General features: G+C 39.9%; 1 protein-coding gene across 4 annotated transcripts in view; it reads right to left on the reverse strand.

Moving 5' to 3' along the window:
• DENND1A (DENN domain containing 1A) overlaps positions 1 to 24270 on the reverse strand; it is a 150820-nt gene that overhangs the window by 120151 nt on the left and 6399 nt on the right. The window lies entirely within an intron of this gene.

The following is a 24270-nucleotide window of genomic DNA, read 5'->3' on the forward strand; positions in this document are numbered from 1 at the left end:
TGGCACGGGTGGCACGGGCACTGCCCTGCTGTCCCACAGGTGCCAGCCCAGAGTCCCCAGGGCAGCGTTCCCCGAGTGAGGAGCTGGGCCATGGTGCCTCTGCTGCCAGCAGGTGCAAACTCCTTCTTGAGGTGTACTTGGTTCACATGAGAAATCCTATGGAATATTTATCCCAATATTTCTGGGTGGGACGTGCCTGGCCCGGTCTGGCCCTTGCTGCTGGGCCAAAGGCTGCAGCTGTGCTGTTTCACCTCAGAGATACCTTTGGCAGGCTGGGTGCTGCAGCTAGGCACTCACAACAAATCCAGGCACAGCAGAAACTCAGTTTACCTCAGGTGGAAAAGGTTCAGGGGACGGTGAAGAGAAAAAGGAGAGGATTCTGCTGTAGAGTTTTAATGCAGAGTTTATTCCAGGATGACAGACCTCTGAATGTGGTAACAGCTCCCAACAGAATCCAGACCCCATGGTCCCGTGTCCTTTTAAGCCCAGGGACAGGTGAGGGGAAGGCACAGGTGAGCCACCAACCAGGTGTGAGGAGGGGAAGGCTCAAGGGATACAGACACTGGGACAGGCCAATGAGCCCGGAGCTGAGGGGCACCTTTGGAACTCCTGCCAACCACACCACGACCCTGCTGGAATGTTGAGATTGATGGGCAGCTCTTAGCAGGAGGGCAAAGGGGAAAGGAGAGGTTGGCACACCTGGGGGGTTGGGGTAGGTGCAACAGGAAATGGCATCACCCTGCAAAAAAATCCAACAGCCCAGGCCTTTATAAACTTTCCAGCTTTACATTTTCCAGACAATCAGATGCTTGGTCTTAACATTTCACTGTGATATATATACAATAAATCAAACTGTACATGCACATATCAGCAAAGCCATCTACATTACCACAGCAAACCAGAAACAGAGAGCAAGGGATCTCCTTTTAAGCCTAACTTTGAAAATTCTTCAGCCTACACACAGGTAAGTGAGCAAAGTGTCCAAACACACAAAAAGATGTGACAAAAAGCTGTGCTGGCATGGGCCCCTCTGCACACAGTTAGCAATTAACAGGACAGTACAGCTTCAACTTCAGCACAGCAAGTACAGCTGTGGTAAAAAGAAACTATGCCACACCTATTAAGATGCATATTTTAAAATAATTTTAAAATTAATTAATGGAGGGCAAGATTTCAGAATTCCACCCAAAAAACCCACCCAAATCAATTAAAGAAACAAATTTGTATTGCTGCAGACATTTGTAATGGTGTCTGAACATGAAACCTACATGTCCCTGCCCTTTCTATTGATCCATTGCTCTCAAACTTAATATAAATATACACACACATAGTGCCTCGCCCAACATTTCATCATTTACCATTATCTTAGGGAAATGAGGAACTCAATTTGACATAAATCCAAAGTGTGTTTGCTCTAAACACATTAGTCCATAGATGGCAAACTACATTCTCATTCTTGAAAAATGCAACAAAATAGATTAGTCATACAAAGTAACTGTGTGTGTAAACATGCATTTTTCTTGTTTTCTTAGCATCTTGAAAGCCCTTCTGTGTTCCTGGGGCTCCCTGCCCTGAAGGACAGCCCAGACAAAGGTGCTGCAGTGTATTTAAATGAAGCAGAGAGCCCCATCTGAGCTCGTGGTGCAGGGCTTGGGGAGACTCCAGAGCTCAGGGCAGCTGAACTCACCCTGAGCAAACACATCCCTGTTCCTGCCTCTGTGGTCCCTCCGGAGGGAACTGCCCTGCCTGTCACACGCCCGTGTGACACAGGGCTCTAGCTTGTCCACAGGCCAAACACTGCTATCACAACTACTCAGAACAGGCTCTCCCCTGAAGGAATAAGCACAAATCGCCTAAAAGTCACAACAGACATGATATGCAAGTTATTCTGAACAAGAGAAAACAGTCAAGCAAACAGATACAGGCCAAGGCAGCACCCAGGACTCAGCTTCAATCAGCACCACGAGTATCAGTGAAAACTGTTCAGCACTCGTGTGAAATATTTGGCAAACACATGAACAGAAGTGACTGTCAACCCTGCCTGTAAAACCAAAGGAACTTGGGGAACTTCAAACACTTTTACTCGCAGTAATTTGTTTTGCACAGTGCATGCAAACAGTTAGATGCAGCTCCATTATAGCTGGAGACAGTAAGAAAGCCCTTTGCAACTCAAAACAGGGAACGCTGTTATTCCAGGTACTTAACAGGCTTTCGAGTGAAATGATGCAAAGTAAACACATGTAAAATACTGTTTTCAAGTTCAGGAGAGTGGAATCTATTTGCTGACATCAGAACAAGGGAAGAGCCAGGCTGAAATCCCAACCAACCTCCTGCCCAGCTACAGCAAAGCACTGAGCTGAAGCCTTGCAGTCACACATAACTTAACAGAGCTCTGAGCTCAGCTGAGAGCAGGAGCAGAACCTGCAAACCAGGAACACACAGTGCAGGTTAACCCCCAAAAAGAAAAAGTCACAGGAATTATGGAGATGCTTCTCAAACTAAACTTGTCCAAACCCCAAAACAAGAATTCAGGTTGTGCTACACGCTGAACTTTTCTGTTGTTGGTAACCTAGTATCTCCTGTTTATCTTCCATTACAACTGGTTTTGTATTTTCAGCTCACAAAGATGACAAGACCCACACAGCTTATGCCTAAAGCAAGTGCTCACAAACTTCCCTGGAAAACAGCCATCCATGAATATAAATACATGTTGAAATACAGCACTGGAAAATGTGAGTTGCAAGTGTAAAGCAGAAAGAATACAAGCAATAACATTCCAAAATAAAGATAAAAAATACATCCCATCTCCCCTTCTTGTAGGGGCAGAAGTGCAAAGAAATACACATATGTCACAAACTTAAACTGCTGGTACCAAGAAAAAGTCGATTTTATTCCTAATGCTTACACTCAGGTTTAAAAAGCTTGTTAAGCAATGGCACGTTGTCTCAATTTCCTAGGATCCATGAGTGACTTCAGCATAGCCAGTGTGGGCTCCCTTCCCAACCTGACAAGCTCCATGGGAAGCTCTCTTCCCAGAGGATACAGCTCCACACAAAGCAGCTGCTGCCACAGAATCTCAGCTGGCCAAAGAGCAGGAGCTCCAGCTCCGTTGTTCCTCACTAGGGACAGCCTGTGCCCGTGCCAGGGAGGACAGGGTTGGAAATCCCCATAGGAAATAGGTTCTGTGGCTATTTCTGCAGCAGTTTCCCAACTATTTTAAGAGGTGCTCCTGAGGGAACAGCCTGAATCGCTTTCCAGTGGAACAACACGGGGGTTATTTTGGAGAGGGCTGAGCAAAGCCAGGGCTCATTCTTGGAGACAGAGAGCCAGGCCTTTCTGCACAGGCACAGACTCACCAAGGGCAACACCCAGCACACATTCCACACTGGGCCAGTGCAGCTCTCATGGCCAGCACATCCAGATTTCCCCTCTGGAAGTGGAGATTCCACATCACATCTCTGCACATTATAGAGCACTGCATTCATTACTCAAACATATTCCAGCTATTATTTTTAGTATTTCATTAAATATGTGAATGTTTCCAAGTTCTAAAAGCTATCCCTGCCTCTCCATACAGGATCTTGTTTAACAAAAAGCCAAGTACAGCAGAATATTGAAATTAGCTGTGAACTCTATAATCCCATTGTTCAATTTCATGGCATTTAAGACAGTACCTTCCCCTCCACACAAGTCTGGATGTTAATCCACGCTGGAACCTGATTTAATTTTCCAGATGACAGGATGGGAACATGCTACAATGGCATATTAGTGTAACTATGCTGCTCTTTTACTCACAACTTTTCTTACGTCATAAAGTGAGGAGTTATGCTTTTAAAAGACACATGCCTAATTACTTCTACAAATAGCACAGCTCAAACTGGTCTGTATTTGAATTTTATGGAAATTATAAGACCACGGAAGTTTTCAAAAAATTAACAGAAAATACTTCCTAGAGTAAACCATGCAAACCCAATATAAACAAACTTGCTTTTTCTGATAAAAGTCAGCCAATTTAATCCATTATGGCTATGAACAAATAACTTCAATCCCAAATTGAAAAATATAGTGAAACTTACTTCATTTTTTCTCCTAACTAAGTATTTACCTCATTCACTTCTTTAAGGTCCTTATAGCTGCAATCCCTCTGAAATGAACTGGAATTCCATTCAGAGTAACTTTTAATTTCTATATCCACTACAGATTCTCACCCTTATGCAGCACAACTAAAAAGCAATGCAAACTTCTTTCCAAACCTCTGCAAACTCCTTGGTGTCCTGCACCCAGCACAGCCGAACACTCCTGCTTGCCCCTAACCTGCTGCTGCTCAGCCTGCAGATACCATCTCAGAGAGCAGGAAGCAGGGGAGGAGGGAAAAAGGCGGGGATGGGAGGAGAAAATGTGGGAAAGAAAAAACCTACACACACCAGAAGACAGACACGAAACCTCAGAATAAGTTCTGGCATAAAATACATATGGAATAAAAATTTCCATTTTTATTTCATATGCAGCTTTAAGCCTTCAGTCCTTTCTTTTTAAAGTGCACTTTATTCTAAAAGTGTGCAAGTCAGAAAATAACCAAGATGAAAGGAAAATTCTGTAAGAAAGCCTTACACCCCATCCCACAAGGCCACTGCAGCAGCACCGTGTGAGACTGACGTCACCCCAAGGTGTCACTGAGCACAGCGAGCACCCACAGCAGCTCCACACCCAAACACACACCCCAGGCGAGTTTGTAACCACCCTCCTCACCTGGCAGATCACAGGGCAGACAAACACCCCCCCAGGATCCAGGCTGGGCCTGAGTCCATGGACACGGCCTGCAGGGAGAGAACCAACCAGCACTGGCGCCCCAGCCGCTGCGCGCGAGGCCATGGACAGATGTCACAAGAAAGAGACTCCTAAGCCTGCCTCTCTCTTTAACAGAACATTGGGGAGTCTGCCCTGCAAGCGCCAAATAACCTCACTAGTAACATAAAAATGCTTTTCACAACAGTTTCATCTAGAAACATAATATAAGGTTTGTAACTCAGACACAAAATGCTGTTCAGACTTCAGTAAAGTGATGTGAAAGCAGGAAAGACTGAGAGCAAAGGCAGTATAAAATATACATCATAGGAAACAGGAAGGAAGGGAAAAAACCAGAACAGATTAAGCAAATTACTATGATTTCCATAATTATTTCTATATTATTAACACATCAAGAGCCAGAGGGGCAGTGAGGAACAAAACTTGCCTTGGCAGTGTTCAGCAACATCTTATATGTGGTTTTTAAAAAATCCTTAAAAAAATCCCAAAAAAAGCAGGTTAAATTACAGATTACCTTGCAGATTTTTACTTAAGGCAATATACAGCTCTCCAGAACGAAGAGATGTAGAGAGGTAACAGCTCTAACAACACAAGAACTGGTGCAGGTTGTCAGAGTTATGTCCGTACATGTGGGGCGCACACCAGGTTTCTGATACCCTCACACCAGGTTTCAGATGCCCTCACACCAGGTTTATGATACCCTCACACCAGGTTTCAGATGCCCTCACACCAGGTTTCTGATACCCTCACACCACATTTCTGATGCCCTCACACCAGGTTTCTGATGCCCTCACACCAGTTTCTAGTGCAGGCACGAGACCAGCAGCAGCTTTATGAGCCGTTCAGAGCAAACATTAAATATGAGACTTTCACTGTTTCTAGCAGACAAACCAACTTTCCATCTGAAGGGGTTTTGGTTCACTTTACAATCCTGTTACATAAACAAACCCAGTGCTCACTTCTTGGATGAGAAGACAGGAAAAACACTCACTGCCTTTTACCAGCAGAGAGTTTCCCCATCAATTATTCGGTGTCATGGCAAGCTGTTGAAGTGCCCAGCTTGCCACGTGCAGAGCATTCAGTCAGACCCTCTCATAAGGCAACTTGTTCCACCTTAACTGCTATTATTTACTCCCTTGGACTCTTATATGGAATGGGGCCAGGTTTAATCAAAACTTTGCTAATTCTTTTAATGGAAGTTGGGAAACAGTTTTGGTGCAAGCAGTGTGTTCAAAACATAAAATACAATTGGGGAATTATCTCTCTATTAAATCCTTATGTTCTTTTGTTTCATCCATACCAAGATATTGGTTTTACAAAAGCCAGTTGTATAAGGGTATAGATTAATGTCTGTTGCTACCATTCTAAACTGCTAAGAGTAGGGAGACATTGGAAAGCATAAGATGTCTTCAGTGATCAGCAAACTCAGAATTATTTCCTTACAAAGAAGAACAGGAAGCTTTCAGTCCAGATTAATTTTTAAACTGCTGATACTGACAGAACTAAAGCTAGAACTCTAAGAAGAGGATGCACATGATAGAGCTAAAACTAAAATAACAGAGATCAAAACCAGAAGACAAAGTAAGTCCTTATTTCCAGTCCTGTTTGTTACATGTTTCTCCCATCTTCATTTGAGGTCTTCAGATCTTTTCTTTGCACTGGTTAATGACTCTGGTGATACCTCGAGCCCACATTAAAGCACGGTTGATGAATCTTTTGAGTTTGCTTTACTGTGCACTTAAGGGGATATTTCTCTTGATAACCATCTGTTCTTCAACCAACCCAGAAATGTAGTATTCCTGCAAATCAAAGCCAAACTCCAGGAGTCCTGCAAACGGCAAATTTTGAATGGATTGTATTTTAAATTCTTTTTTCCCACTGTAATTTTAGTCAGCAAACTATACAGCAGCTAAAACTTGCAAAAAAATATAATTAGGTAAAATTGTACTCCAGTGGTCAAGAAATCCACAAAGCCTGGCTTACAAAATGAAATATGAAGTGTTTTGAAACATTTTACAGGCTGCCTGTAATAATTACACAAAAGAGTTTAAATGCAGAAGTTGAATGGGAACATCTAGTTTAAGCAGGCTTTTTTGGGGGTTTAATAATTTTTTAATTTATTTGTGTTTGATCAGAGTATTTTTTCTCATAACCTTTTTGACACTCTATAAATTTAATAGAGATGTGTTTTAAGTGCTCAGGCCATGAATACTGAATTTGTTTCTCTCCTGCCTCTTTGTATTTCTATTCCGAGACAGCAGAGTTGCCTGGTGACAGTCCCCCCACTTCCACAGCAGCTGGCAAGCCCTCCTTGTCCTGGGGATATGAAAGAATCAGTTAACTAATATTTCAGGCTCTGATTTAAATGTGACAGTCTGGAAGTGCCAATACCATGCAGAGCATGATTTACAAGCTAAGGTTTTTCTAAAAGTCTCAGAAGCAATAAAGAAAGAAAACTAAAAAGACCTTTATCACATCTAGCTAACATGCAGCAAAAATTAATCCTGATTAATTAATTAATCCAAATTAGTGCATCATCTAGAGTTTAACAATACCAGACACAAGCAGTAATTGTCTAAATCTGTTAACTTAGATTCTCAGAATGCAAATTCTCAGGCTAAGACCGAAGCAACCAGAGCTTTTACAGCTTTACAAGAAACAGTCACCTCTTTAACATTTACAGGACATGTATTTCAGATGGCTTCTGAATGCCCGTCTCAATGCCTGCTCAAGGGCCAAGCACATGCACCCAAACCAATTCCTCTAAGCTCGCTTTGTACAGCAGCAAAAATAAAAGTTTGATAAAATATTTGATATATTTGATAAAATTAGAGCTTATAGCCAACTGAATTAATACCCAATTGTATTAATTAGCATACTAAGCACCTTCATTTAAAAAAATCCTTATTCAAATAATTTTACAAGAAATTTTTATGTAATGATACATTTTCTACTTTCCTGTGTCAACCAAATAACTTTTAACTTGGTTGTTGCTCTGAAAAAAAACAGAATTAATATTTTAATTTCATATTGCTTTTTAGCAATAGTGTATTAAAAAGAACTTGTGTAAAACCACAATGTGGCCATGGCAATCAATCAACTGCATTACAAAACCTAAAGGAATTGCTAATGAAAACAAACAGTATTTTCCAACACACTGCCAGGCTTTTCACTACCAGAAAATACTTGGAGTTTTATAAACATTTTCCAAGCTGTTTTATTGTTGTCATTTTTGGGTTTAGCTTTAGTGATAGTTTGACCATTTAAATTTGGTAATAATCTATATTTTCTATGTCTTAGAGAACATCTTACAATTGTTTAACTTTTTAAAAATTTCTTTCCAAACTTCACCAACCACAATAACTTCAGATGGACATATTGTCAGAAATACACACAAAGCACTGCAGAAATAGATTCATTGCAATATGGATTGCCACGTACCAGGTTTAATCTGAGCTGACTGGAAAAGGACGTGGAACAGAAGTGTTGTAGCCAACCATAAGTTCTTGAAGTGTTGTACCAAGAAAGGAAAAACAACAACCCTTCTCTTGAGCAACTGGATAATTGCCTGAACTACAGAGAGAAACCTTCTTTGTTACACATGCAACAGTGAATACTGATTTCTAAGCCTGAAGCTATGTAACTTTCCAATTCAAACTGTGACCCCCGTTCCTCCTCTCAGTATTGATAGTCTCCAACAGCTCCCGGGCTCGGAGTGCCCGCGTGCTGTGGAGCAGCACTGCTCCCACACTGCTCTGGCACCAACTGGGGAGCCTCAGCACAGCAACTGCACAGCTCAGACACAGCAGAGCTGCACCAGCAGCTTGATGGGGCCTGATGGCTTCTGTTAGTGCACCTCTGCTTGGCTCAGGATGCTTCAGAGACCCGGATGGCAGCCAAACCAAACAAACAATTCCATCCAAGGTGAATCGCTGAAAACCTCGTGCTCCGCTCCATTGGTCCCTGCAGTGGAGATGTCAGCACAAATGCTTTGGGCATGGGCAGTAGGGTACAGCTTATCTGCCACACCATGAATCTGATCCACCCATGTCCTTACCAACAAGGCACAGCCAAACCTCACGAGCCTTTCTGGGGAGCTGATTTCATACTGTGCTCTGCTTGTAGCTTTTCTAGTGTAGCCACACTTAGAGCTTCACCCTCACTGATAACCCCAGAAACCTGGGCCAAGAAACAGAACTGACCAAGAGTTTCCACGGTCACCAATGCATTCCCGAGCTTTGAGGTGTTGCAAGTTCATCTATTAAAAGATCATACATAATAGAGAGCACTAATCATTTTATTGGGACACTTCAGAATTTGGCCTTGTACCCTTCAGTACTCAGCCTCACCTTTTTGTTTCAGCTTGAGCCATGCAACATGCCCATCTCAACTCACCACTGCTATTAGTGCTGCCCATTCTTTCAAAATGGTAAAACAGTAAAAATCTGTAAGAACAGGTAAGGTGGAATCGAGTTTAAAAAAAAAACAAAACCAGAGATTGGTCACAGTGAGCCTCATGTAAGGCTGCAGCATCACTGAGGTCCCATGAAAGCCTTCAAGCAAAGTATTAAATGGGAGGAAAGTTTGTAAGAACAGGAAAAGCATCCAATATGCACCCCAGCAAAACATTTCCGTGGAGTCAGAAATGTTGATGACAGAAGTTCAACTTCTTGAACACCATTCAAAATTTAGTGGGGGTGAGGGGAAGGAGTTCCTAACATGGAAAAATACATCTCATGGAGCTAATGACCGTGAGATGAAAGAAAAACAAAATCACTTCATGTTCAGCTGTTCAGAATGACTTCTCTCTTTTGGAGGGAAGTTCATTAACTGGACACATCAGGCAGCACACCAGAGCCATGGATATATTGACACATGCAGGACTGACCTAGTGCAGGGCTGCAATGCTTTCAGTTACACTAGCAAAGCTCACTATGCTGTGTGCAGGGCTGAAACAAAAGGAAGGTCTCTGTGAAAGTAAGTTTAGCACATTTAAAGCAGTGCTGTTGGCTTGAAGAAAAATTTGGTTTAGATAAAGAGGAGTTTGCTGATATTCAGTGCAGCTAGACAGGAAATCTATCATCTCACTAAAAAAATTTAAAACATTTCTGCTACTGTAGAAAAGGCAAGGGTATCAAAAGGATTTTTACCCACAAAAAATGTTTTCAGACACTTGATACTTCCAAGATGTATGAGAGCATACATCCAGCTATCAAAATGCTCCTGAGAGAGTGGAGTAGTCCAGTCTGAGCAGGAACATTTCACAATCACGTCACAGCCCTGGAAATCAGCCCTATAGAAACCCAGCAATTTCACTGATTTCCTTTCTCTTTCCCTTGCCCAGCTTTAAGAAACCACAAACTCCTAACTAAACTTTCAGCCCTTTTCAAAGCTCTGCAGATTCGTTTCAATCTGGTCACCCTTAGCAGCAGATTTGCTGAAAACAATCTTTTTCCTTCACTACCAATTCCAAAGGTAATCTAAAACTGTAACTTGAATCCACTTGTACAAACTCTCTCCACAGGCTGATGATCCAGGCTGTGCTGAGGTGCAGCTGGCCATTGACTCTGGGAGTGGGATGCTGGGGGAAACACTTCTCACAAATCTGACAAACCAGCAGGAAGCTCAAGAGCTTTTATCACAGCCCAGCACACCTTGAGCAGTACCTGTTCTGTTCTCATTATCTCATTCCATGTCTAATTGGGATTCTAAGCTCTCTGCTCCCCAGCTGCTTTTTCCAGGTCTGAATTCACACTGCTCTTGTACTGTCATCAGAAGAATTTCAAGCACTAACAGGTCATTTCTAAGCACTCACGTTTATTTGCTAAACTCTTATTAGCACTACGCCCAAACACCCTTTTTGAGAACAGAAATTAATGATATTTATCACAATTTACTCACTGAAAAATAATCATAAATCACTAACTCTAGTCCCACAAGATCAGTGCTCCATGCCATGATTGTTCCACAGAGGCTCCACAGCCTTTTCTTAAGTGACCAAACTAATGATGAAGTTCTCTCCCTCTTTTTATACAAGTATGTATGTTTAATTTTTAAACATGAAAGATTAAATTAGAAGTTACCTACACAAACACAACTCCTTTTAAAAAGGCTCAAAACACTGTATTTACATCTGCAAGTACTCACGTTGTTACTACAACCTTTATAACCGAGCTTAGGTTTGCTTCAAACAAAACAGGGTTCTCAGTGATAGAGGCCCAAGAAAAAGCCCTGCATACAGTTAGTCTACAAAGAATTAACTGGATTAATTAGCAAGGGATTTGAGAAGCAGCTTGGAGCTAGAAAACCAAAACACTAAATTGTTTAAATACTTTGGCATTGGATCAAGGTTTCTAGGCAGCCCTATGTTCCATTCTCTCCTTTTTTTTTTCCCTCGGTGTTTTAACACATTTAACCTGACGAGGTACTTTTTCATGAGATATGAATGACACTGTCAAAATACTAAAAAAGAAGATGTGAATTAAAAAATGCCACAAGCTGTTAGCAATTCTGCCAACATGTATGAGCCCAGGCAACATTAATTAAAAATCAATAGCTTAGGACATAAATAGCTCTTATCTCTGTTATAGTATATCTCTAACATAACTCTTTATTAAAGAAAAAAAAGGGGGAAAAAAGCCAGTGTCTATGCTATTATACTGACTGAATTGACCACAACAAAGCAAAAGGAATAAGGCAAAAACCCTGAGCAAAGAAACTCTTATGAGAAAGGGAGGACAGGCATATGAATGATTGGAATGCTTCAGCCTTGCACTATCATTAACACATAACTGGCTGGAAACAGCCACGCTGCAAATACTTGGAGAACAAGTTACCAGGAAGAACATTCCATGTTTTCAGTGCTAATATGATTCTATACAAAATCCTTCTTGCCAAGGAAATAAAAATAACATGCACATCTTTCTGTCAGCCAGAAGTGTGTAATCTGTATCTTCCTGAGTTTATTAATCAGTATTTTTATTTTGCATCTCAACTAAAGATTGTCAATTCTCTGATAATTATAAAATAAAGATGAGAAAAAGGAGGAAATTGCACTCAACCTTTATTTCCTTTAGCAACGCCATCTTCAAACTAAAGTTACATGAGCAGGCATCAAAGCCAAAAGACTTAAGATTAACTAGGAACTTAAACCATGGCTTCCAACAGCTGTTTTCACACTTGCAGAGAGCCAAACCTTTGAAAGACTCAAATCCATTTTTCTAACACAATATCACATAAAGTCCACCAAGGTGGATGTGCAGTTTGGGTCTGTCATAACTCCAGACAACCATGACGATTTAGATTTCTGAAAGGTTTCTACAGAAAACTAACATGAAATAGAAGATGTAAAATCATACTGAAATGGAAAGGCTAAGCTTAGTTTTCTTTTTGTTAACAACTCCTGCTTTATTCACTGATTATTGATGACAGGCATATCAAATGCTTCCATCAAGACACAGCAGTCTGTAATAATGATGAAAATCAAACACATGGAAACATTTCACTGGGTTAACTGGAGTTTGAGCCCTACCTTGCACCTGTACTTGAGCACACATCGACTTCTTCCCCTCCCCTTGTCATAATCCCAGCTCCCAAAAATTCACTGATTGAAGTGCAGCACAAGAAAATCAAAGGCTCTATTCATGAAGCACAGACACCAAGTGTCAGGACAGGGGAACAGAAGACTCCACTTTTCACAAGATCCTTGGCTCTAACTTTTCATTGAGCTACAGTCAGAAATGATGTATTGCATTCTGAACTGTCCAAATTCCATTCCAGCTACTGCCATTTCCAGGTAACCTTGTTTAAGGTGCACTGAATACAAGGTTTTGTTGCTGCATTTGCTATAACACAATTCTTCATCTATAAAGTTAATTATGCAATCTTAATTTTTAGTAGAAGAAGTACATTAGAACATAGAACTGCCTTTATTAGAGTTCCTCTAAACAGAATTAACTGAAACTCCATCAAGTTCCCTCAATAATGCTTTTAGTCATTGGAAGATACAAGCTAGCACTTTATTAACATTTCAACCATTGTCTCCATGGAAGGTTCAAGAAAACAAAACAATTCTGAGACTTTGTTAAATCATCTGTCTCCATTTTACTTGATCATTATAAATAAAACTGAATAGAAGATGCACAAGTAATTTGTAAACTCTTTCAAAGGATCTGATTTACATTTTTCTTCTACAAAGATGAAGATCTCCCCATAACATGCTCCATTTGTGTTAAATATTAAATTAAGACACTCATACTACATATATGGCAAAAATGGAATATAATTTTGATATGTTTTGGAATTATTTTCATCAGTCTAATGCTGTTTATAATACTGGTGCAAATACTGCCACCAGTAAAGAAACAAACATTAAAAAGGTGTCCTTTAAGCTTCCCTTTAAGGCATCTACCATAATCGTATAATTTGCTCTGGACATCATTAAAATGTAAAGTTAATGAGGATTCAGCTGAAAACAGAAGAAATGTAACCTATTTTCAGGCAAAACTTCTAACACTGCAATCAGAGGGAAAACCTCTTTGATGTCTCTTTGTCTCTTCTCATTAATTTTCTTTGGGTTTAAAAAAACACAAAGGCTGTTTAAAGTAAAAAATGCATAGAAGTTTAAACATGGTAATTATAGTCGAGCTGCAATGAGGTCATTAGGTTTTTTAAAACTTTGAGATAAACAAAATTGAGATGTATGACTATTTTAAAAACATGTCAATACTTAATTTTAATTGTCCATGTGATTGATACCCACTGTATTGCACAGATTTAGTCCAGATACAGAATTGTTTCAAGATGATTTAGTGAAGGACAGAATCCCATGGCCGGGGTAGAGCAAAGCAATCAAGAAATCCATCAAAATGATAAGCTGTAATTACTGTATTACTGCATGCCACATCCAGTATTTCTAAGTGTAACAGAACACACTTTTGCCATCCATGCAAGAGAGATGGCAAATTGTGAGATTTTACTATTCACTAAAGGAATAAAATACTGAACAAGTTAAAGAATTCTTTTTACTCACTACATCTATTCTTGTTTATGAACACTGCCAAGGTACACACAAAGCTGCACTCTTCTGTTTTAACATGCTAATTCTGCCCAGCAGAAAATACCTTAAAGAGCTATCTTTAATTACACCATATCGATGCACTGTGAAATACTGTAGTGGTAGATATTTCTAGCAAATCATTTACAAGTAAATTTTCCCAAACACAAACGAAAAACAATTTTTACCATTACTGTCTACAAAATAAGATGATGGATCATTACAAACAGGCCTTAACAAATACATAGGGCAAATATAATCTGATCTTAAGTGTAGAAGGAATTTAATCACAATGAAGCAAAATAATCATATTTATAACACTTTTCTGTGTGCCACCTCTAGATAAAATGGAATAAGATGAGATTAATATATTATTTTGTGGCAAACATAAAAAAAAGAATGCTAATGCATTTGTGGACAGAGGTTACAGCTTTAAGAGAGGGTTATTTACCCTAATGAATCTTTTCTACGTGTTTGATAAACTCTTCAAATTAAACTGAGTCAATGACCAACAGACAAGTATCAGATAAAACCAGAAACTACTTTAGGTGCAAGTGAAGCACAACTCCATGAGAAAATTTCATATTTACTTCAAGTAAAGTTTTGGGGGTTGGGGTTTGGTTTTGGGGTTTTTTTGCACTTTACCTTTCCTGCCATGTTTCATTAGGATTTGCTCCACCCTCTGTCCTACAGAGCTACAGCCCATCCTACAGCAGGCAGCAGCTTGTGCCCCAGCAGAGCTGCTCCTCCCCTCCTGGGAGCTCACACCAACTGCAAGCACTGCACTGCAATAACAGCGAGTCAAGCACACAGCTCACAAACTGCACTGCAATAACAGCGAGTCAAGCACACAGCTCACAAACTGCACTGCAATAACACTCACAAACTGCACTGCAATAACACTCACAAACTGCACTGCAATAACAGCGAGTCAAACACACAGCTCACAAACTGCACTGCAATAACACTCACAAACTGCACTGCAATAACAGCGAGTCAAACACACAGCTCACAAACTGCACTGCAATAACACTCACAAACTGCACTGCAATAACAGCGAGTCAAACACACAGCTCACAAACTGCACTGCAATAACACTCACAAACTGCACTGCACTGCAATAACAGCGAGTCAAGCACACAGCTCACCAACAGCAAACACCAGCACCCTGCCCCTGCCTCTGCCCACACTGTGCTGCTCAGTCAGACATTCTGTCCTCGCATTTTCACACTTGGCTTGAGTCTGCTCTAAGTAGTTTTGATAGGTGTTTCTCCAGAGCAGTAATCTGGTTTTAGAACCTCTGGAACAGAAGATCTCAAGGATCTCCAAAGTATCTTACAGACAGAAATCAGAGACGTTTACTTAAGGAGTGCAACAATGTAAGAATCAATTCATGAAGAGGTCATGCTGCCACTATTTATATTCTGAACTACGTGGTTTCAAAGTAAAGGATTCTTCAAAGGAACCAAATATGGGATTGAGTTAACACCTGTAGAATGCAATGGGAATTGTGAGTCTAATTCCCTTCACCACCACTTGAAATCTCAGCACAAATTCTAATGGTAGATACTGCAGGCAGGAAAGTGTTCAGAAAAAACTCTCCAGAGTATAACCAATTCCAGACAATAATATTATCAGTATCAGTGATCTCTTCTATCCCTCTATCCAAGCTTATCATCCTCAAAATGGAAGCCAAACTTCCTTCATTTCTATTTCACTCTTCCATGAAATAAGTAATATTAAAAAGCTGTTTCCATCTTAAAAAAAGACATAAAAATCATCTTCCCAGGAGCCAAAAATGTGCCAGCATCTGGAATTTTGACAAATGGTTTACCAAAACTTGCTAACCTAAGAAGGACCAAAATCCAAATTGTCTCTGGTAGCACAGAAGGTGGAGTTTAGGATTTGTTTGGATTTGATTTTGGGTTTTGACACCTGCTGGAGTAAAACAATAGTCTTGCATTAATTTTACACTTATTTGATAATCATCTAACCTCAAATCATCTCTTTTAAACTCCATTTCAGTTTATAAAAAATCTAACACCCAAACCGCAAACGAACAGAAAAAGTCAACACAAAACAAAACCAACAAAAAACCACAGGAAAACCTAACAATGTCACTTTTTGTTCATGACAAAAAATACCACACCAAAGGCAGGCAGCCCATGCCTTGGGCACTCTGACAGGCCTCTTTTTGAATTCCAGTTTACACTCTCTTCTTGCAAGGAACTCCCCATAAGAAGAAGAAGCAGCAATACAAACAGATCTCGTCCATCTGGTCCTCCCCAAACCTGCTCTGCCTGAGTGCAGCTCCTGAAGCAGTGCTCTGCTCAGTGCCCTAAAGCACTCTGTAGTGCTCTGCTACAGCTACCAACCCACACAACAACAGGCTAAAGACAGACACAAATCCCAAATTCCAGTGCTTCCACTGAAAACATTCACAGGAAGCATCATCCAGCTATGGATGGATTTAGGGGACCGTGCCAACTTCAGGGAAAGGAACCACCCAAAGTCCCTGCTCTGAAATCTACAGGGAGTCTCCTTTAAAGTCATTACTACTTTGTTTCTTTTTCACCTGAATGACACTCGAATTGCAAGTCCTTTACAGCAATGTCTGCATCCAGGTTAACTACAGATGCACTAAGCTTTGAGCAGAAGTTAACACTCATTAACCAGATTACCTGTTGTGATTGAGAACAACCAAAAAACAAACCCCCTGGAAATGCTTATGACTGAGAATGAACCGAAGTTTAACTGCTCCCTTCAATAAAGTCACACACACATACCCTTTAACACCAACGTCTGGACTCTGTTCACAGGACAATCATCCTGCAGTTACTGGCAAGGCAGCCCCATTCTTAACGCTCCACAGTAGGAGAGAGTTAATTGCAACAAGTGCTTCACCAAATTCTTCAACGCTTCAAATGCTGAAATCTTCAATGTTCCAGTAATATTGGGTATCTAAATTGAGTCTCTCAAGAACTCTTTTAAAGGAACAACCACTCAAATTCATCTATAAATTCAAGGAAAAGTATTGCTAGTGAATGAAAATAATTTGTTAGAATCACTAGAATACCCTCCCTAAGAAAGTTTCAGTTTAGCAGTTAATTCCAACCTGCAGTTAAAAAGGCACTAGCTGTCAGTCAGTTTTCTCACCCAACTCTATCATGAAAAGAAAAACTGACAGATCACAGGAGCTTGCCTTTGTAAACCAATTCGGGAACTTTCATGCTTCTTATTTGTTAGGTTAAAGGTTAAATTGCTGACCTCTGCCCTCCTGCTTAGCAGCCTTTCCCTTTTTCTGTAAAGCTTTATTTTGGGGCTGTATTTACATGGATTAGTCTCTTTTCACGCTAAGAAGGAATCTGTTCACAGCCAAAGCCTTAGTTCTGGTTGTACAAAAAGCAGTCACAATTATTCAGCAGCAGACAATGACCATATTGTGGATTTACAAAAAAACCACCTCAGCCATGGCAAGTTCTGTCCTTGCTGCACAAAACAATAGAAGAAAAATCTTATCAAGCATTCAAGAGAAAGCAAACAAAGCAGGCCCACTGTGAACTTGATGAAGATGTCAAGCTCCTTTAAAAAAATATAAATCAACAAAAGAGTTTAAAGTCTTGTGAGTGAGACTTTCTGTGCTGAATTTTTCTGTCTAGTTAAACAGTGCCAGCATAGCAATATACTGCAGATTAGTAAATACTTGTGAAATAGGAAAGACTGTAGACAGAAGTAGTTAAAGCATGAAGCAAAAAGGCCAAAGAGCTCTCTTCCCACAAAATAGCTCACAGCAACAGAGAAACACTCAGATTTGATATTACTGGTTTGGGGGTTTATTAAATCTAGTACTATCAGATGAGAATACATCTAAAATGTGTTAGATAAAGTGTATGATGACTTGCAAAATGACAGATTCTATTATTTTTTTATAAGGTGAGTTTCTCTTCAAATTGAGTTCTGTATTTCATTTATACTGTAAAAACCAAACTGTAAACTGTCTTCACAAAAACCAGCTCAAACTGTGCTATTGACTTACCCTGACACTGCAGTCCCAGCAAGCTCTTTGTTAAAATCTTCCACCTTGTTTGTACTTAGAAGCAAAGCAATCAAATGGAAACAGAAAAACAAAGCAGCAGCTTAGGAGAATTAGAATTCCCAAATACCACCTACCTACTTAGCTTTGGTTACTTTTCCAATCCTGCTTTAGGAAGTTCAGTGCAGCAACACAACACTGTAAAGATGGGGTAGGAAGGCTCCTGATATGGGAATTCTAGCCCCTTCAATAGAAAGCCCTTATTTAATGGAAAGAGACCTGAATTCTGCACTTCCTTTGATATTTCTAAACCTTCAACATTTTATCTATTTCTCAATACAGAATGGGCATATTAGAACCAATAAAATGCTTTCATCTTAAAAAAATAAAGGCTGCTCTGAGAGGTGCGTGGGTAAGGTTTACAAACCTTTGAATGACCAACTCTTACCTTAATCCTAGTCCAGTAACTTTGCTTATGTTCAAGAAAATCCTTCATCAGTTTAGGAAGGGCTGCTCTGCTACGTAACATTACAGTCTATAACAAAATATAATGGTAGGGAGCAGCAGTGTGTCTGACAGAGACAGAAAGCTGCTAGTTCTACCTGTGAAAGTCCTACCACACAAACCACAGTGGCAACTGTAGAATAATTTTAAGGCCCAAGTACATGGTGAGTTCTCCCAGTAGAGTTAAGGACTTCGATTAGTTTAAGTTATACATTTGTGATCTACTGGGGAGGGGGGGAGGGAGGGAAAGAGCTATTACAACCCAAGGCTAGAACATGAAAAGTAAAGAAGGAAGTACTTAAACTACTCACAAGCTTCTAGTAGGAACAAGATTAGTAGTACATGCTACTCTAGGAGCCAATTCAAATGCAAATGTCATCCTTTCACTCAAACAATGATAAACTACCTCAGAGTTAATAGTTTCCTTCTAAGATTCATCTCCCTTTTCAACTTAGCAGTATGTTTTCCAGAAAAGAAAGAAGCACATGGAGAGTCTTACAGCAAGACCTTTTAAATTCTGTCATAAAAGAAGTAGCATAAACTACATTTCCTTTCCTAATCCAGTGAACATTTGTTAAACTCTAACATACTCACACTTTGTCCATGCGGTCGCGTTTAGGCTTCTAACTTACCATGGATTTTTAAAAAACACTCAGAAAGAAATCCTTTAGCTGTACTAAACCATTTCAGCTTTTTCCTTGAACACACAGCAAGAATTTATGCTACACTCACAAAAAGATGAAAGATGAGGTCCTTGGAGAGAAAGGCCTTTTGGCACACTACATGGTAAAGCTACAGATTTGACATACTTTTCTAATGTCTGCTTTGGCAAGAACACAAAAACCCCACACAAAAGCATGGTACGTCCTCCCAGACAGGGGTGTAGGGGGTGTTTTACTCTTGTGAGCATTTACTTTCAAATGCTCTCACTTCAGAGACTATTTTGATCGGTTACTTTAGACTAACAAATTCTCTTTTGCTATATGAACAGTTTGACAGTCAGACTACAATTCTCCTCACAGCCCTTTCTAACAAGAGAGAATCTTTGGCTGAAGTCCAGCAACAGCCTTAAATTTGTCACATCCTATTTTTGATGAATGATCTGCAGCAGTTTTAAGATCATAAAGTGCTTTGAAAGTTAAAAGAAAAATTTCACAAGTAGTAAGCTTTCACTTTCTTTATGAAGGTATTTAAACTAAATTTGCTAGGAGATCCTTTCTACTTCTGCATCTCAAAAAACCAGCACAAAACAATGTCCTGGCTGAGATTAAACACATAGGAAAGAGTTGCAATGCAATTCTCTACAATGTGTCAATAGCATAGAACTGGATATCTAGGAGTGCTTAAGTGAGCTTAAGCAGTTGTCCTCTGTAAAAGAAACAATAAAAGTTCTTTGTAATTTACTACCTCAGCTTCTGTGAAGTTTTAGTATTATGAAATGCCCCAACAAATACAAAAATCACAATCTTATAAAATGCTCTTTTCCTTCCTTTACACAGAGATTAAAAATAGGAAAAGAAATCCAGTAAAATAGCTGCATTTCATAAAAAAGCTTTTAATTATCTACATCATGTAACAATTCCAATGCATGACAGAAGATCATGCACCAGAGACACAAAACTTATCAGTTTTACTTTGAGCCAATATTTTCCCTAAAATATTTCATTTTTACAACAAAACCATGGCTATTTTTCCCTCTTCTTCTAAAAGTCAATGTGTGGGAGCTGGTGAGAAGCATTAGAATTGCAAAGTTCCTATGCTTGACATACTTATACCTGACACACACAACACAGACTTCTCACTAGCCCAATTCCATGTACTGTCACTGTAAAAACACAAGCTCAGTTCTAGTTTGCAGCTTCTCACTTTTGGTGAGGAGGCTCCAGAGCAAAGCATCCCTACAAAGAGGAAGTCAGGGGAGAGAAGGCCTCTAAGGATGAACAAGGAGCTCCTGGACAAACTGAACACAAACAGGCAGCTTGCAGAGGGTGGAAGCAGGGAAACATGGCCTGGAGGGAATGCAGAGGAACTGCTTGAACAGCCAGGCATCAGGTTAGGAAAGCTAAAGCCCTGCCAGAAGTAAATCTGGCCAAGGACACCAAGAAAAGCTTTTATAGGTACATTGGTAATCAAAGAAAGAACAGGACAAATACATGTCCTCTCAGAAAGGGGAATTACCAGCTTCCATTGAAACACCAATCATTAGGCAAAAAAATGGTTTGGTGTTGTCTTCCCCTAAGGAAATATATTTTTAATTAGAATTACTAATCTTCATGTGGCCAGTCAGAGTTGAAGCTATCCTGCTTCACAATTCTCAAAAAAAAAGACATCACATTTACTTAAGTAGGAAAAATCTGTAAGTTTCCAAGTAAGACTTGTGAATTCAACAAAGAAAAGCACAAAAAACACCTTTAAATACAACCGAATGCTGGAATTGTATTATCTACCAAAGATTTCATGTACCAAAAATACATAATGCTGAGCACAGATGATTATTATTTCTATGAAGGGAAAGGACAGTGAGAGCACAGGAAGCTGATCGTTTCCAGTCTCAATTCACACATTTCACTGTGGTTTAGCAAAGTTCTGCCTGGACTGGAATAAAACAATATTTGCTTTTTCAACTTCTTTGGTTTCAATGACATTTTTGTCTTTGTACCTTATTAAGTGTACAAAATACTCTCCAGATGATCCTGAAGCTTACACTTCTATGAGTCAAATCTTGGGATCACAGGACAATTGAGGCAGGAAGGAACCTTGGGAGGGCTCTAGTCCAAACTCCTGCTCAAACAGAGGCCAGATGTAAGGTCAGACTGGGTTCTTCATGGTTTTGAAGCAGTTTGGTCTTGAAAACCTCCAAGGATGGAGATGCACAACAGCTCTTGAGTGACCTGGTGTAATACTTGACTCCTCATGGTGAACAGGTTCCCCATATCCACTCAGAATGTCTCTTGATCCAGCCTGTCACTGCTCCTTGTCCCCCTGCCACGCATCACGTGGGAGCCTGGACACCCCACCACGATGGGTATTTACCTCCCAGGGAATGCCCACATGTATACACCCATATATACCCACATATATACCCACATATACCCACATATATACCCACATATACACCCACATATACACCCATACATACACCCATACATACACCCATATATACACCCATATATACACCCATATATACACCCATATATACACCCATATACATACCCGTATATACCCACATATATACCCACATATACACCCACATATACACCCATACATACACCCACATATACACCCATACATACACCCATACATACACCCATATATACACCCATATATACACCCATATATACACCCATATACATACCCGTATATACCCACATATACACCCACATATACACCCACATATACACCCATACATACACCCATACATACACCCATATATACACCCATATATACACCCATATATACACCCATATATACACCCATATACATACCCGTATATACCCACATATACACCCACATATACACCCACATATACACCCATACATACACCCATACATACACCCATATATACACCCATATATACACCCATATATACACCCATATACATACCCGTATATACCCACATATACACCCACATATACACCCACATATACACCCATACATACACCCATACATACACCCATATATACCCACATATATACCCACATATACACCCACATATACACCCATACATACACCCATACATACACCCATATATACACCCATATATACACCCATATATACACCCATATACATACCCGTATATACCCACATATACACCCACATATACACCCACATATACACCCATATATATGCCCACATATACACCCACATATACACCCATACATACACCCATAGCAGGGAATGCTGCTGCTCAGCTTCCCTGGAGCCTCCTCCAGGCTGCACCAGCCCTGCACTCCTGTCTCCTCACACTGAAGTGCTTCAGCTCACTCACCACCTCTGCAGCCCTCCATTGAACTTGGGCTGGTTTATCAGTGGCTTTTGTGGAATCCAGAACTGATTTTTCTGCTCTGCAGTTGACTGTGAACTTTGAAATACATTAAAGCTTAAAATTCCAGTTGATACTTCACAGTCACATGGAAACATCCTTTGCTACTTTCTCACTCTCCCAGTTTGCTCTCCCATCCCACCATGGCTGGGGGAGCGGGTGGCTGCGTGGGGCTGAGCTGCCAGCTGGGGTTAATGCATGACAGCTACATTAATTCTTGAACAACAACATGAAGGCAAGTTTAACCATCCCACCAGGCAGACAATGCCCCACTCTAGAGCAGTTACAGATTTGGAGTAATTCTTTCTCCTCAAGACCAAGGCAGAGGACTGGTACAGAATTAAGAGCATTTTAAGTATCAACAGCACTATTACACTAGACACAAACTTCAAAAACAGCTGCCTTAGTTAATTTTGGGACCAATTAAACGGGGAGAAATAGTTTCAATCCTGCCTGACAATTTGCTTCTTACACAACTTGTATGCATTTTACTTTTCTCAACAGTAGCTGCTCCTTGCCATATAACATACATTCCCCAACTGCAAAAAAAAGAAAAGTTAATCTGTATTCCTAGGGTTTTGGCATGGAACAGACAGCCAAAAAGTGACACAGACTACATGGAGGTTTCTAGGTGTGTGTTTCTGGAATGGTGATTTGCCTGGGACACAGTATACAGCTGACACTGAACAACACAACTTTCATTCAGAACAGAAGGACAAAAGATTTGGGTATACACAAATCTAAGGCTTCTGAGAATAAAGAACACCTCTTAAGTATAAAAAAATCGGTGGGGAAAAATCTCCTTAAAGATTCTTCAGAGGAGTAACTTCAAAATATACGGCTAATAAAAACAATTATTAAAATTCTTTTTTTACTCTCTAAAAAGAATTTCTGAAGATTTTGCACCTACAAGTGAATACAACAAACCTAAAAACACAACTAAGTGAAACTCCCACAGAATCAGTTGGTTTATAGAACAAAATGTATACTAAATTCTCCAATTAAAAACCTGTAAAGTAGTTTCCGTGCTTTTTAACCCACCTTCCCACAGCAGGGAATTAATCCCTCCAGGGGGATGCAAACAAACTTCAAAGAGAAGATTATACCCAGACACTAGTACTGTACAATGTAATGTTTATGGTCAAATTTGTTCAGATTTTCTGGCACTAGAATCCAGGTCAGATGTGCAGAAACAAAGACCAGTTATTAAAAGGGCTCCTGCAGTTACATCAAATAGTTGTGATGGCACAGAGCAGTAGGACAAGCCAAAACTGTATTCCAGCTACAGCTCCTATGGAGGCTTTGGCAGGCAAGGAAGGAGTTGCAGCTATTTGACTTTCACAGACTGTAACAAATACAGATATAAAAGGAGGTAAGTGGCTTTCCAGTCCATAAAATAGAAAAATCCTTTCTATTGGTTCATTACACCATATCTACCACACACACGTGATTGTTTAATTAATACAAGACAAAAGAAATACGACTTCAGTACATGACTAATCACAATTATTTAATTTTTATGAACTTCCTTTTTGTGCCATTCTAGAGACTGAACTCTCATAACAGTATCTTTTGGGATTATGAATTTCAGCCTTTGCTTTTCCTGCTTATTTGTTCAAGTTCCTCAGGTGAGATAAAAGTGCAATCAAAAATTCCCAAATGTACTTACATGTTGGTTTCAGCAGTTATGGGACTTCTCTACCATAAACATAGGAATACTTATCAAAAATAATATTACAGAAGAATACTTGTGTAATTATGACTTGATAACAATGATAAAAACAGTTAACCAAATCATAAGCTGCATCCATGCCTAATTTCCAGATAAAG

This window comes from Agelaius tricolor, unplaced genomic scaffold (assembly GCF_023055355.1).
Source record: "Agelaius tricolor isolate 1412-34295 unplaced genomic scaffold, bAgeTri1.0.p SCAF_38, whole genome shotgun sequence".
In the NCBI taxonomy this organism is placed as follows: Eukaryota; Metazoa; Chordata; class Aves; order Passeriformes; family Icteridae; genus Agelaius; species Agelaius tricolor.